Source organism: Rhynchophorus ferrugineus, unplaced genomic scaffold (assembly GCF_030347505.1).
Source record: "Rhynchophorus ferrugineus isolate W39M unplaced genomic scaffold, kcgeb_rfMv2 rfM2, whole genome shotgun sequence".
NCBI classification, from domain to species: domain Eukaryota; kingdom Metazoa; phylum Arthropoda; class Insecta; order Coleoptera; family Curculionidae; genus Rhynchophorus; species Rhynchophorus ferrugineus.
In genome coordinates this window covers 82,497,695-82,514,995 of record NW_027472581.1, presented here as the reverse complement: position 1 = coordinate 82,514,995, position 17,301 = coordinate 82,497,695, and the positions used below count along the sequence as shown (strand labels likewise).

Here is a 17,301-nt window from a genome sequence, read left to right as displayed (position 1 = left end):
TATTTCCATCGATGGATACCTCAGAGGATAGACTGCCACTATGGCGATTGTCGCATTTGTTGTCGATCTCTCCATGACAAGTCTACCAAGGCAACATTCTGACTATAGCACTATATTAAATGAACATAAAACTGAGAAATATTCTGAATACCTTTTCATATTCTCGGACGACTCAGCAATGACTACGTGGGGGCAGCATTTACAACGGTGATATCGGAAGGGCATTTCAGGCTCCCCGTTTCATCTAGTTCATTGATGGCTGAACTTTTTGCCATGTATAGGGCCCTAATCTCAGAATGGTTACTTATCGCCTTCGATTCGATGAGCTCCTTAAAGTGGCTCCAACCTCTAAATCCGCTAGGTGTGCTTATTCGTGAATCAACCTCCGGCTCCCTTCTCACTCCGGGAAAAAGCGGATTACTTAGCCAAGATATAGGAAGGACCACCTACTGAAAACTTCCTCTTCTGGAGTCGAGATATGAATCATTACTTTACTAGGATCTTTAGACATTCAAAACAAAGTTCTTTGATTGATTACCAATACCTATCTCTATGTAACCAACGAAGAACTGCACGATGAAGAGATTAAAGCGAACAAAACCATACGAACTTATAAAGTGTATACATTTAGTGTAAACTATAGCTATAAGTTAATAATTAATAAATAATTACAATTTTGTAAATGAGGAATACATATTGATGTATTTTCTCGCACTCGTCTTGCTTGTTAATTAATCCAAGTACATAGAAAAAGTAGTAATAAATTAATTGTAAATTAAGATTGTACTAAGCGTATCTAATAAAGATGTCATGAAAGAAAATATTACATATTCTAATCGCGGTTTGATAAGAGGGATGGTAAAAGTTTTGATCTGTTTTCAACATTTTTAGTTTCAAAATAAATTTCTGAGAGAACCCAGAATTGTTTGACAAATAACAAAAATGTCGATACCTTGTGACAGTGACACTTTGCTACTAAGTGAAGTAAAGTGATGGATCCATTTTTCATTCATTGTCACATATCGATGCAAATACTCCGATTTGTTACGTTTAAACATGGCCAAACAGTGCTCAGAAACATAAATACGTTCTTGTTTTTGGTGAAAAGTGAGACATACGAGGCACTTTGAATGGAGCTTTCTCATACAAAAATGATCATGCAATATAAAACCAACACGTTCTTTTGATATCTTTACGATGTTAGCTAACTCACGCAACTTCACTTTTCGATCAATCCAAAGGATTTTGTGAATTTTTTGGTGTTTTCTGCTGTTAGCACCTCATTTGGGCATCAACTGTGTTCTGCATCATCGTTTGAACGACCACGTTCGACCACGTTTGAAGTCAACAAACCAACGTCTAATTGTTGTTTTCGACGGAACGAAGTTCTTATAACACTTGTCAAGCCATTGCTTCGCTTCAACGGTATGTTTTTTCATCAAGCAGAATCCATTGATACATTGTTTCGAAAATAACAAAAGTAGTGTTACTCTTAGCACAATAACTCACAAGCTTATGAGTAGAATATCATGAAATTTTAACAGCTTTCTTTTGAAGGTTAGTGCTAACCGAAAAAGCAGTGAATGAAATAAAAGTAGCGCCATATATGTGTTAGGCCCCGGGCATTTCAGTACATGTGTTAACGAATAGTAATTTGTTCAATAGAAAAAACAATAGTTTGTCAAAAAGCAATATATTATCAACACACAAAATTCCTTTTTATCCATTTTTTTCATAATAACAAAAGTTGCGTCACTCAAAATGCTATAATTGACAAACTAGTGATCCGACAGCTGTCAATTTATAAACGCATTTTTGGAAGGTTATGGCTAACTAAAAAACATTTGTATTTAATTCTAGTATCGCCATCTATATGTCAGGCCGAGAACTTTTCAATGTGACCTGTTATATTGTAGTATATTAAAATTTTACTTGAATAAAACAACTACTTAACTCATTAAATAAAGTTACTTCGATAAAACGGAATCATATTAGAACTCCCACTATATCCGTCCGTCCTTTATATATTCCAACAAACAATTTTTTCTATATTATCTCCTTTCCTTCCTCTCCTGGTTCCGTTCACGCCGTCTACGCGGTAATGGAAGGGTGCACAGTCATAATTCGGTTTCTAGTCGACTCTACCACCGACCACTATAAATAATTTCGCCCGGTTCTCGGAGAATAATGAGATATTGTCGATACCCATTACGCTAACGAGGGTCCACATGGTTAAAGGCGTCTTAAATTCGCTGCCTTATCGCCATCTCGTGTCAATTCGCGTTGACAGTTTGCTATTGCGTAGATCTAAATCAAATTGGGCCCGCTCTATAGGATAACTTTACCGCTAACTAGTTGTTTTGTTCATTTGATATTATCGCCGAATAATGGATGAATAATGGATTTCATTGCTAGATAATAAATATATTAGATGTATGCATAATTTCCCGCTATTTTGCTGAATATATGGCTTTATTTCAGCAATAACTTGAATGAAAATTTATCAATCGGATAATGTAGATTTCTCTCATCTTTCAAACAATTTTTTATTATCTCTTTACAACATCTTGTTTCTTTTTGTTATTAATCTTTGTAGTTTCACAATCTGCAGAGAGGGCAATAAGTGCTTGTTATATTTACATTATATAACCGGTTAATTGAAAAGTTCCCGGCCTGACACATAGATGAAGCTACTAAAATTAAATTCATATGTTTTTAGTTAGCACTAACACGCAAAAGATGTCTGTATAAATTTGACAGCTATCGGATCATTATTTTGTGAATTATAGCATTTTGCGTGAAGTAACTTTGGTCATTGTGAAAAAATGGATAAAACGGAATTGCTTGTTGATAAAATATTGCTTTTTTAAGGGAAAAATACAGTTGAAGCAAAAACTTGGCTTGATGGCGAGTTTCCGGACACTGCCACAGGAAAATTAATCATCAAGGATTAGTATGCTAAGTTTAGACGTGGTGAGTGAGTGAGTGGTAAGTGAGCACCGAAGACGGTGAATGCAATGGTCGTCCAAAAGAGGTTCTTACCGACGAAAACATTTAATAAATCCACAAAATGATTTTGAGTGACCGTAAATTGAATCTAAATGAAATAGCAGACACTCTAATGATATCAACTGAAGATTTATATCATATCATTCACGAATATTTGGGTATGAGAAAGCTCTATGCAAAGTGGGTGCTGCGCGAGCTCACTTTTGACCAAAAACAACGACAAGTAGATGATTCGAAACAGTGTTTGAATATGATCAAGCTTAATAAACCCGAGTTTTTGCATCGATATGTGACAATGGATGAAACATGGCTCCATCATTTCACTCCGAAGTTCAATCGACAGTCATCCGAGTGGACTGCATACGATGAACCTGCTCCAAAACGTGGGAAAACGCAACAGTCGATTGGCAATGTTATGGCGTCTATATTTTGGGATTCGCATGGAAAACTTTTCATTGACTACCTTGAAAAAGAAATGATTATCAACAGCGGCTGTCACATAGGATTATTCGACCGTTTGAAGTGCTACTTCACCAAGACAATGCACTGTGTCATAAGTCAGTGAAAACGATGGCAGAAATCCATGAATTCTCCAGATCTGTCCCACCAGCGACTATTTCTTATTCTGAGATTTCAAAAAAATGCTAGCTGGGAAGAAATTTTAGAATGAAAAGGTGATCGACGAAACTCAGACCTATTTTGAAGCAAAGTACAAATCGTAGTACTAAAATTGTATTCCAAAGTCGGAGGGTCGCTATAATCAGTGTATCACCCTTGAAGGGAATTATGTTGAATAAAAAAAACTAATTTTGCCTAAAAAAAAGTGTTTTACTATAGTAGGCCGAGGACTTTTCAATTGACATGTAGAAAATAACTTAATCACTAAGTTAAGTGATCTCCTGTACATAATTCTACCTTAATTAATTAGTATTATTTTAAAGCTTATTATAAAGCCTATATATGTCCAATAATAAGATCGGATGGTGTTAGATGTTTTAGTCGACGCACTCCACTATCACTTTGCATTTTTAGCAGGTTAGCGAGTACATTGTGATGCACTGACACTTTTTCGAATTATTTCAAACACGTAGAATTACACTCGTAATTGGTCCTAGAGGAATATCGCGTCGTATCACTTCATTTGAAATATAGTACGGAAACATATCGACAATTCCACCCAACACTTTATTTTGGAACCGTTGTATGATGGAAATATTAGACTTGGTAGCTATTCCCCATAGTTGGATTCCATATGACCGAATAGGCTTGGGTATAGATTTTTAGAGTAAATGATGCGGCTCGGTGAATGGAGGCAAAACGAAATGAAACAGTGGTGTTTACATTATGTGACCGTTATTTATTGGCTATATAAAAAAATGTGAATAATACAATTAGATAAAACGGATGGCAGCGGAGTTAATGGTTGACGAGGCTTGGGCAGTCGATGGTGGCACGTCTAAACCAAACGATAGTCGAAATAACCTCCAATAACATCCCAGATAAACGTCTCGGGGTTGCCGCCAGCTATTCGTTATCGGGTTCTAGTTGGCGCTGCTGGCACCCCGCCCGTGTTCAACATCTGGGATTATATTTCTAGGTATTTTGTAGGTCTTTATTCCACGATGTAAAATTCGACATGCCTCAAGGTCGCTACAGATTTATACAATAATATTTTGTTACCTAATGATAACTTGTGTTTGTGCCCGATAAGCCAATACATTTGACTGAGTTTAAATCCAACTCCGTTCCGTTTGGCGAGTATGTGCTTCTTCTAACCTAGGCATGGATCTAGGTGCATATATTTAACATCCTCTGCTTGTGGGAGTTGGCAATTATTGGTATAGCCTGTTGGGCATGTTCTTCCACGGAGGGTAAAAGTTATATGACTGTATTTTGTTTCATTGGCTTTTATGCTTACTTTTTGAAGAAAAGGAATACAGGATGATATTGTAAAATGCAAGTTTATATCTCTTTTCTTTGAGGAAATTAATCTGCACACCATCGAAATTTTAGTTTTGGTTTATTTTTTGGAAATTAACAAAATATTATGTAAATAAAATAATGAAATAAAAATAACGTTATACAATATAATTTATTTTATCCTTATAGTACATCTAATGCATATTGAAGGACTTAATCGACAGTTAATTAAACTGCTAAAATAGCTTGTAGATTAGAGTAATTTTATTATACTTATATTGAAATCTTTTCGATAGCACTTACGAGGTAGAATTATATGCGCTTTTTATGTAGTTGTATAACCTGGAACCCTAATCCGCCTTATTAATTGTGTATCAAACTACACTCATTAGAAAACATATTTATCTTTTTTTTTTCTTCAGGCTTCTCTCTAAAAAAAGTAAATTATATAAAACGTAAACTTACTTTATATTTCTGGAGTGATCAATCACTAATTCAGCAACAGGAATAAAACTAACATATGCGTGTTTCCATCATGAACCATAATATAACTGCGATGAATTATATGATTAACAAAAACCTAATGAAACGTTATACATAAAATGAAATAATAAATATAACTCAATTTTATTACTTGCTTTTAAAATTTGTATTCTTTTAATTCATTAGACCTTAGTTTTCTGTGGATACTTTCCAGACTAACAGTGTTCTATGAAATAATTGTGTTAAATTGTATTTATATCGAAAATTTCATTTCATAAATTTCATCTCGAACAGCGCGATTTTGACTGTAAGTGTGTATTAATATTAAGTGCAGTTGCAACCCACCAAAAATATTTCCAAAACTGTCACAACTTAATATTTACTAGTGTTAATGTTAATAGTCTCTAATGCATGTTACTGGCAATAGAGGGCCCCATTATTTCGTTCCTGCATGAAGTAACTAATGAGTAAAAACTCTACCACCTCCTGACTCTGACTATTTAATGGCTTTGGCATTTTCCATCAGAGTAATGTCGAATATTAAAGAACAATTAGAAATATCAGTGTCGACTCAAATCGAATTTTATAGACTGTTTGGGTTGCATGTTTGGACTCAACAGACAGCGCTCTGTCTCTTTTCAACTAGGGTAACACTACAACAACATCAATAAAATGTTAACAACATTAGTAACAATTAGTAAAATGAGAACTTGGCATTACGTTCGACGTCATCAGTGACGTGCATTGGTTGTTTTATTGAAAGGGCTATCTATATACTAAATGACATCTACTGCCGAACTAATAAGTCCAATCGGCCTAGGTGCAGTAGCTTTTGCCTTGTGTGAATTAGATATTGAATAGAAATTCTTTGTATGATGGAAGCCAATCATCATCATTTCCGTTTTACCATTATCTAACGTTTATATATACGTGATATTAAAAAAATTATGACGCTACTCCATTTTCACTGAATAATTGTTCTTGTTTCTCGAATATTGATTTAGAACTCGAACAAAATACTTCCCCAACAATATAAAACATCGCGTTATATTTTAACCGATATAAATCACGGCCCAGCATTTCCAGAAGTGAACCATCTTAAGGCAATTAATTAAATCCAATTGTTATGTTGATTAATAAATTGAAATTACCTTAGAAATAAAATAATACCTTAAATCCTTTTTGCGTCGAATTATAGCTTTACGAAATAACAGGATATGTAATTAAATTAATTGTATAAGTTTAAAAATCCTTTATTACATTGGGCCATTGCTTTATGATTAATAAATAATTAGCGTTGGAAACTATCAACTGAAAACATTCGAAACAATGGATAGTCACAAATCAGTCGAAAGAGTCGATAGTCAAAAAACTAGCGACTGAAAATAGTAATTACTATTTTACATTCCTGTATAAATTGCGTGAAAATAAAGGACAGAGATAATTGTTTGAAGCAGTTAATTTTATATGTGCTTATATTTTCCAACGGTAGAATAAGCGAGACATAGATGTACATATTCCTTCACGTACTTTAACAGTACTTGTACACGTAAATTTAAAAAAGTAAAGGAGAAAAATAATTAATTAATATTATTAATCTACAATTGATAATTTTATTTTAAACGAAGTAACGAAGTAGAGTTAGTTTTATATTTGAGTGTTCTGTGGATTGGTAAAAAGGAATGGAATTTTTCTATGGAATGGAATAATACCCCACAAATGTTTTATCGTATTTTAATATGTTAATTGCTATTTCCAAATAATATACTATAATAAATATAGACAATACAATGGAACTTAAACAAAACCTAAAATCTAAAGATGTACAGTAACCATAAATACTAAATAAAAACTAAACATATACCTAATCATAGAAAAAAAAACTAATTCATGACATAATTAAAAATGATCGCACAATGACTACTAGAACTTTTTTAAATAAAGTAAATGCTTTATTTATTACGGAACGAAAATATTTTTTAACAAAAATCGAGAGAATAATCAAAATATTACTGCCATAAAAATAGCCAAATATTTTTAACTGTTTATTATTCACTTTTTTAATCTATTTACGCTATTATATTAACAATCTTGAAAAACATCGTGCCAAAATGCAGCTATATTAATGTATAACATATTGTTATTTACAAGCAAACTACCAAAATAATCATAAAACTATATATATATTACTTATAAACGTATGTAAACATAAATTAGATACATTTTTGTCAATGTCGCAGCTAGGACGACAGAGCCAGAATGTTAAAAATCAGTCGAATGAAACTAGTAGAACCAATTTTTTATTATAATATCTTTATTAGATAGGCATACCTTAGGACAACCTTAATTATACCTTAATTTATTGCTAATTTTCATTTGTACTTGCATTAATTCACAAGCAAGACGACTGTGAGAACATACATCAATATGTATTACTCCATAATAAGATTATAATAACTTATAGCTATAGTCTACACTAAAGGTATACACTTTATATATGTTGGTATGGTTTGGTTCGCTTCAATCTTCTGACATCCTGCGCGCTGTCCAGCAGTTGTATTGCTTTCACGTTAGTATGATTTAGTAATATCCTTTCGTGTTTCAAGGCGAAATCTTAGATAACTTCGCAAAACCATTTGATTTCCAGGTCATCGTGCAATTCTTCGTTGGTTACGTAGCGATAGGCATTGGTAATCAATCGAAGAACCTTGTTTTGACAGCGTTGTATGATTAGTTGATTTAAATCTTTAGTGCAACCCAATATTTGTACCCATAGGTCCAAATTGACTTTATAATTGTTTTATAGATCAACTTCTTTGATTTTAGATCAAGTTGAGAGTATCTTCGTATCTTCCGACTAACCAGTATAGTTGTTTTATTTTGGTTCTAATATGTTTTGCTTTTTGTCTAACGTGATATTCCAATTTAATCTACCGTCAAGATAGATTCCGAGGTCTTTAGCTGATTCTGCTTGAGGAATCGGGCATCCATTGAGTGATATAATTTAGTGATATAAGTTTTTATTATTTCGCCTCAATGCAAAATTAACGTGGATAGATTTGGACCTATTAATTGGAGCTCATTTCGTGTGATACTCTAAATTTTCTTCCGAAAATATATGACTCCAGAAATTGACAATAGTTACGCGGTAACAATTTACAGATTCTTACAGATTATACATTTTACAGATTAATCTCAAATGCCAAACAAGATCAAAAGCTTGTGAGATATCCAGGAATATTGCAGGGCAGTATTTCTTTTCCTCAAGCGTTTTTTCAATAGCCGCAGTTACTCTGTGCACTTGATCGATTGTTGAATGGTGATTTCGAAAACCAAACTGGAAATCTGGTATTATTACAAATGTTTAACACGGTTAAATATTAGTTTCTCAAATAGCTTTGATATTGCAGGTAGTAGGCAACGGCAGTGGCAACTTCCAATAAAGAAATTAGATTTAGATCTACATCGGGTTGATAAACACGCGATGTATCCATGGTGGATTCTATATCATTAGGTTAAAACATATTAGCTAAGTATTGTGTGAACAATTCAGCTTTTTCATTGTCGCGTCGAACCCATTCATTTCGATAATTTTTAATTGGCGGTACTCGAATAATTGGTTTTTTAAATGTTCGAGTTGCTTTCCATAGCGAATAATCTTTGTCTGCTTCTGGGCTTAATTCACTTACATATTTTTAAAAGCAATTTTGTTTATATTCTTCGATCTATTGATTCGTCTGATTACTATTTCTACTAAAAGTAGTTTTGTCTGCAGCATTTCTGGTTCTGTACCATACTCCTCTAGCTTTTCGCCTTTCTTTTATTATTTCTCTAATTTCGAAGCGGTAAATTACTTCATACTCTGATTTATCTCTTGCTATTGGGGTAGCATCTTTTGTAACTGACCGAATTTGTTCAATTATATTTTTGGCTTGTTACTCAAGATCATCTATACTTTTAAGTCTTACTTTTAGACTAATTTGTTCCTGCAGTATTAATTTGAATTTGTCCCAGTCAGTATATTTGTTGGTAAGATTAGGTTTTTTTGCTTTTCTTAGGATTGTCGCGCCCAGTGTTAACAATATTGGAGAGTGATCAGATGTTAGATCACACAAGCTTTCTGTACTAATTTAATTTAATGAGATGCTTTTTGAAATGTAGAAATCCAGCAGATCTGGGACTTACTGTCTGTGGGCCAGTAAGTGCGTTCGCGCCCTGAATGATAATTACAATTTGAAAGGTTAATGACTTTTAGTAATTCGTTTCCTTTTCCAGGTGTTATTATTCGTGAACCCCAGGCTTTACGTTTAACTTTGAAGTCTCCACCAATGATAAACCTTGGGTCTAATTTTGAAAAGATATCTTTATATTGTTCTTGTGTCATTTTAGGTCTTGGTGGACAATATATAGCGCCAATATTTATTTCAGCCCCGTTTTTTTTTACTAATTATCGTAGCTTGTATTTCTTCATTTTTAATCTCTTCTTGTTCGAAATGTTTTATATTTTGTTTAATTATTCAAGCTGTTCCGCCTCGAGCCCGTTCGCTGTGGTGCAGTGTCCAGTAAGCATCATAACCTCGTGAACCAAAAATAGTAACGAAAAGTATACGACTGAAACAGTCAATAGTAAATAGTAACAAAATCAGTGTACCGAAATTATCGGAAATAAAAACTCGGCGACTAAAAACAGTCGACTGAAACACTCACTGGTAAAAAGTGGTAAAATCTGTCGAACCAAAAATAGCGACTGAAACAGTCGATAGTAAAAAGTATTCAATTTCTAAACAGTGGATAGTCGATTTCAGTCGATAGTTCCCAACACTATGTTCCACACACTAAAATTTCGACAACATTCAAAAGTCAGAATGAGGACTTTTTATATTACCATTTCCCTTTCATAAAAATCTTTTTTCTCTCGTAAGATTCCATCCATCGTACATGAAGTGAAGAGGCCAGAAAGAAAAGAAAACAGACTCCAAGTTGTAATTAATTTCATTACCGTGCCACTATAACATCAAAAACAATAAAGCGGTCTTTTTTCTTTTGGCCGTTAAGAGTTCATCGATCTTTTTCGGACGCAAATGTAAATATCATTTGTGTTTGTTGGCCTGAGCCAATTTGTCAGCTAACTTGGGAAATCTTTCGGAAGACCCGGGGACACAACGGAACACGTGGAGAAATCTGAGCACGAAAAAAATTTAATTTTCACTATTCGATTTGCGTCATGGGATATATCCATCATTCGGAATGGCTCTAACTTATCTTACTTACATTTTAGATCACTCGTATCATTCAAATTGCCAAATTAGACTCAGAAATAAACATTGATATGAAAAGGGAAAAATCGGGAAAGTTGTAGGGCCTATAAATCAGTTTTAAAGGCTTTTTTTAATTTGAAACTTTTTTGTCGCTTTTACGGATGTCATCAAATATTTGTTAGTGACTATACAATAGCACGGTGTTGATCTAAAGGGGACCGGTACGGACATAAAAATTTTATATAAAATAATATATTAATAAATAATTAAAATTAATAACACAAAGAGGTCAATTGAAAAGTCCCCGGCCTACCATAGTAACACACATTTTTTTGGCAAAATTATTTTTTTATTCAACATAATTCCCTTCAAGTGTAACACACTGATTATAGCGACCCTCCAACTTTTCGATACAATTTTTGTAGTGGGATTTGTCCTTTACTTCAAAATAGGCCTCAGTTTCGGTGATCACCTCTTCATTCGACGAAAATTTCTTCCCAGCGAGCATTCTTTTGAGATCGGAGAACAGGAAATAGTCGCTTGGGGCCAGATTTGGAGAATGCGGTGGATGAAGAAACAATTCGAAAACATTTCGGTGAAGCAGCACTTTCTTAAAATGCGGGCGTTTTTCGGCGATTTCGTCCTTCAAACGGTCTAACAATGCTATGTAATAATCGCTATTCATATTCCTTCCTTTTTCAAGGTAGTCAATGAAAATTATTCCATGTGCATCCCAAAATACAGACGCCATAACCTTGACAGACAACTGTTGCGTTTCCCACGCTTTGGAGTCATTGTGTGAGGTCCACTTGGATGACCGTCAATTGGACTTCGGAGTGAAATGATCCATGTTTCATTCATTGTCGCATATTGACGTAAAAACTCGGGTTTATTGCGCTTTATCATCTTCAAACGCTGCTCCAAATCATCAACTCGTCGTTGTTTTTGGTCAAAAGTGAGCTCGCGCGGCACCCACTTTGCGCAGAGCTTTCACACACCCAAATATTCGTGAATGATATGTGTAGATCATCAACGTTCAATTCGTATATTTAAAATGTCTGCTATTTCATTTAATTTCAATTTCACTCAATTCGAATTATGTTGAATTAAAAAAAACTAAATTTACCAAAAAAATGTGTTTTACTATGGTAGGTCGGGGACTTTTCAATTGATCTGTTAGCTGTATATAACATGCAATAATGCGAATAAATTAATTTGTTCTCTCTACCAAAAATATAAAATGTAACATTACATGATCATAGTATTCTTAACCTTTTTTAACCAAACGTGTCATAACTCTGAAATAGTGCCAACAATATAGGAATAACTGAACAAAAACAATGTTGTTATAATAATAATATATAGATAAAAATGGATATACTAGGATGGATAAAACTTCCATGGACAACATTATACATAATACATTCATTCATTTTGTTACTGGAGTGGAAGAATATTTTTAAGAAAATTATATAAAATTCTCCTTACAATAACAACAGCCAGACCAAAACTTGATGTGTATTTAAATACATTTTTTTGTTGCGGTTTTCTCTCTGTACTGCCAACGGGTGAAATACAAGTATGAAAAAAGACGCAAGTTTTCCAGTCCTTTTCCATCAGCTCGGTATTTTTTATTTGCCTGAAGGTTCAAATTCCATTGAAACGAGTAAAAAGGTCCTGGGTTACTAAAATATAATTTCGTTTTATTTAGAATAAAGTACTATGTTTACATAACATAAGGGAGTAAAATTGCTTGTCGTAATATATCTATCAGTTTGGTGTGTATTTAATTTGTACAACTGGTAAAACTGGATTAGTATAGTGTAGAGCAAAAGTCCCGCTACCATTTTGATTGCGCGGTTATGTAATGATAAGCTCAGTTTCGCTTGAAACATTGTGTTGTCTAGACGTCCAAATTTTATTATGGATAGATATATGCCACAAGAACGAGCAGAAATAGTGACAATATTTATTGAAAATAATCGTTCCATTATTACCACTCAAAATGAAATTGCGTCAATTGCGTTACGAAGCTCATTTTCTTCTCAATGTCCATGTCAATAAACAGAACAGTCGATTTTGAGGAACACAGAATCCTCAGTTAATTCATAAAACATCATTGCATCCAATAAAAGCAATTGCATTGTGAAGGTATTCATGTTGGAAACATCATTGGTCCCTATTTTTTGAAAATGACCATTGTGTCTTTAATATTACTGCTGAACGGTACCCAGACCTGGTTCGAAATTTTCTTATGTCTGAAATGGAAGAGCAAGGATTAGAGGACATGCAGTTTCAGCAAGATAAGGCCACAACACATACAGCTCGTTCAACAATTCAATTATTGAATGGCGTTCTTCCACGAAGACTAACTTCACGAAGTGTCGATTTAGCATGGCCATCCAGATCTCCGGATTTAACAGCACCAGACATTTTCGTACGGTTTTTTTTAAATCTTTATATTTTAAATAAATTTAAATATATATATATATATATATATATATATATATATATATATATATATATATATATATATATATATATATATATATATATATATATATATATATACTTCAAACCAGATAGATTTAACTTGTAATATTTGTTCCCTAAACATACCGACATAAGCAAATAAACGCCCAGGCCTCACTAATTCTGCTTTCAGTAATCCCTCTAAGCCTTTCCTTAGATGTATTTGACTGCCTGCTTGTTGTTGCTTTAACCCCCCCCCCCCCCACCGTTTTCAACCCAAAAGCTAAATTATCGACAGAAAAACAGCAAAAATAACACCACAGCGGCAAAAACATGCTCCAGATCCAGTGTATTGGACAAGATATTTATTTACAGGGCTAAGTGAGATTTATTAGAAGCTAAATTAATACGAATTATTTAATTATATATAACATAAATTTTGGACTCTAGCAGATGAGAATCATTCTTAATGATTGTGTGTGTGTCAAGATTGGTTCTAGTTTTCGAATTCGCGAATGCCGGCAGCACTGAGACACACTCTTATAACCCGTTAACCGACGACTTTACATTAAATGTTATTTGGGACTTCTTTTTGCGTTGAAAGTGTGCTTCGGAAAGCATGAAAACGCCGAGACAACGTTGCAAAGTTAATTAAAGTGTTTTTGTTACCTTTGTGGGTGTTATATGGTAACTATACGCGGCAAAATCATGACAAATGCACTCAAAGAGTGCATACTACTACAACTAACAAGCCATTTTACCTCATCTTATGTCCTAAGTGGAAACTAACAACTACCACCACTTGAGAAATTAGAATTCTGTGAAGCTATTTTATAATTGTTAATATTCTAATACTCATTATAATTTTTGATGCACAAATTACCCAAACTATTTTTTCGAACAATATTCGGTTAATGTTTTGTAGAAAATATATTTACTAATAAAAGCTGAAATGAATCTAAAGTTAATGACACTAAATTTTACAGAAAAAATGTAAGAACCTTTAAAATCAATATAACTTGCGATAAAGCGAACACATAGTACCAACTAGCGTTAAGAACTATCGACTGAAAACAGTCGATTGTCGCAAAAAAGTCGAAACAGTCGATATTCAAAAAAATAGTGACTGAAAATTTTAAATTAAATGAATGAAAATAAAATGAAAATAGTAATTACTATTTACATATTATACGGTTAATTTATGTTTGAACAGGAAAAACTTTAGTAGTATATATATATATATATATATATATATATTTTTTTTTTTTTTTTTTTCAGGATCCAATTTTAATACTAAAAAAGTGTTTATTTGAACTTTTTTGATTAAATATGTCAGCAAGTCAATTCCATCCAAATTATCGCCAGAATTATGCTGCTCCTGAGAGAAGGCGAATTAATTAAAAGGCATAAAAAACAGAACTCCTCGGATCATCAGGAAAAGAGAGCCAGATTAGATATTTTGAAGAAGCCGAGTGGTAAGGGTTGCCATAAATTATGTTAATTCGACATTATAACTTTGAAATAACCCCATTTACATATTATTGAATCCTGGTAAAGATTGGCATTGCCCATAAATCACATCGAGTTTGTTGTTGAAATATAAAATATAAGGGGCCGGGATATTTTGAGGTTTTAGTAAAGGGGGATTAGTGCTAATATTCTTGCGGTGTTAAAACGTTTAGTAATCTTGGATAAAATCTGGCCAAGTTAATAAGTATACCATTTTGTTTCCATTAACCGATTTCACTAGTATAGTCACATATCATAAATATATATTGTTATCATAGATACTTATACTGGTGATCGCCCTGTGTATCACAATGTATCATTTCGTTTTACCTCCATTCACCGAGCCACATCATTTACCCTAAATATAAATATAAATATATATATATATATATATATATATATATATATATATATATATATATATATATATATATATATATATATATATATATATAAAAGAAAGAGTGTTCTGGCAAGATATCGAAGAAGATATCAAAACACAAAATTTTAATATTATGTTGTGTTTTAATATTGTGATTTTTGGTAATCAATTAATTTCATTAAGTATAGTGGTTGTATTTAGTGGGTATACCAAATATATTAACTTCGCCTCTATTTAGAAAACTACTCTATCACAACTTTTATTATATAGTAACGTGTTTGAAGTATAAAGGAATATGTCTACAAGAAAGTTGTAATAAAATGTTAGATATATATATATAAGATATTTGTAGTGTTGTGTATCCAAATATGTGGTAGTTTAGTAAGTGGTTTATGGTATAGTTCATTGTTTTATTTCCTTTAATTTATAATTAAATATTTAATATTATGCATTATATAACAGGTCAATTGAAAAGTTCCCGGCCTACCATAGTAAAACACATTTTTTGGCAAAATTAGTTTTTTTTATTCAACATAATTCCCTCCAATGGTGATACACTGATTATAGCGACACTCCAACTTTTCAATACCATTTTTGTAGTACGATTTGTCCTTTTGCTTCAAAATAGGCCTCAGTTTCGGCGATCACTTCTTCATTCGACGAAAATCTATTCCCACCGAGCATCCTATTGAGATCTCAGAATAGGCTGGGTGCCAGATCTGGTGGATGAAGAACCAATTCGAAGCCCAATTCATGGATTTTTGCCATCGTTTTCACTAACTTGTGATACATCGCATTGTCTTGGTGAAGCAACACTTTCTTCTTCTTCAAATACGGCCATTCTTCGGCGATTTCGTCCTTCAAACGGTCCAATAACGCTATGTAATAGTCGCTGTTGATGGTCCTCCCTTTTTCAAGATGGTCAATGAAAATTATTTCATGCGCATTCCAAAATTCAGACGCCATAACCTTGCCAGCTGGCTGTTGCATTTTCCCACGCTTTGGAGCGAGTTCATCGTGTGCAGTCCACCCGGATGACTGTCGATTGGACTTCGGAGTGAAATGGTGGAGCCATGATTCATTCATTATCACATATACACGCAAAAACTCGGGTTTATTACGCTTGATCATCTTCAAACACTGCTCCGAACCATCAACTCGTCGTTGTTTTTGATCAAAAGTAAGCTCGCGCGGCACCCACTTTGCACAGAGCTTTCTCATACCAAAATATACGTGAATGATATGATGTACATGTTCAGTTGATAACTTTAGAGTGTCTATTTCATTCAATTTTAATTTACGGTCATTCAAAACCATTTTGTGGATTTTTTTAAAAGTTCTCGTCGGTAACCAACTCTTTTGGGTATCCACTTCGTTCGCCGTCTTCGGTGCTCATTTAACCACGTTTAAACTTAGTCCTTGATGGTTAATTTTCTTGAGACAGTGTCCTAAAACTCGGCATCAACTTACGAACATTAATTTTTGTTTTAAAAATAATACAAAATATATTTTACGACTTGAAAGCAAATTAATATAATGCAGATATCAGTAGAAATTTGGTTATAAAAAAGACAGAGAGTTACTCACAGTGTCACAGATAAGAGTGAGAATATTCACATATTTCTAACACTTCGGACGCGCGCGCCGGCGCAGTAATTTTGAAAGAAGGAAGGTTGGAAGTAATTGTTTGATTCTGTGAGCTGTATAGATCACTTCATTTTAAATAATTTTAAAATGGCATACGGTAGTGTGACAAAAGGAATGGAATAATGATCCCGATTTTTTTCTATTTAATTCCAACATCTACTTACGAATATTATTTGTTTCAACTTTGCTATAACTAAGACGGAGAAATACGTACTCTATGTCGCACTTTCTTTGTGAAAGAAAAGGAAAAAGATAATTAAATATTTATTTAAATATTTTTTTAAGTTAATGGTTTTTTTCAAATCTTTCGCCTTTATTACTTTATTTGAATGTTTGTAATTTCTTGAAATATATACTCTGAATAGCCCAAAAGTCTAATGGCACATTGATAAATAAATAAATAAATAGTATTGCTTCCAAGTCTTAGAACACCATTATCAAACATCTCTTAGTGATACAAGTACCTGTTACGAAAAATAAAACCTTCAAGGTTGATGCTTTTTTTTTAATTAAACACCCTTACTGCTGGAGCATTTTAAAGTATAAAGGAGCGAGTTAGGCCTTCCGTCGTCGTACTCTGCAAAAACAAGATAAATGAAAATCGGTCCCGATATAAAATTG

At 33.2% G+C, this 17,301-nt stretch overlaps 1 protein-coding gene and 1 long non-coding RNA gene across 3 annotated transcripts in view; one reads left to right on the top strand and one right to left on the bottom strand.

The window, feature by feature from the left end:
- The window catches only part of nAChRa5 (nicotinic acetylcholine receptor alpha 5 subunit), a 123,958-nt gene that overhangs the window by 49,497 nt on the left and 57,160 nt on the right, over nt 1-17,301 (top strand). The window lies entirely within an intron of this gene.
- LOC143191479 (uncharacterized) overlaps nt 7,133-17,301 on the bottom strand; it is a 30,366-nt gene continuing 20,197 nt past the window's right edge. The window contains exon 4 of the long non-coding RNA XR_013004518.1: nt 7,133-10,023. This is a non-coding gene — a long non-coding RNA (uncharacterized LOC143191479). The remainder of the gene's footprint in view (nt 10,024-17,301) is intronic.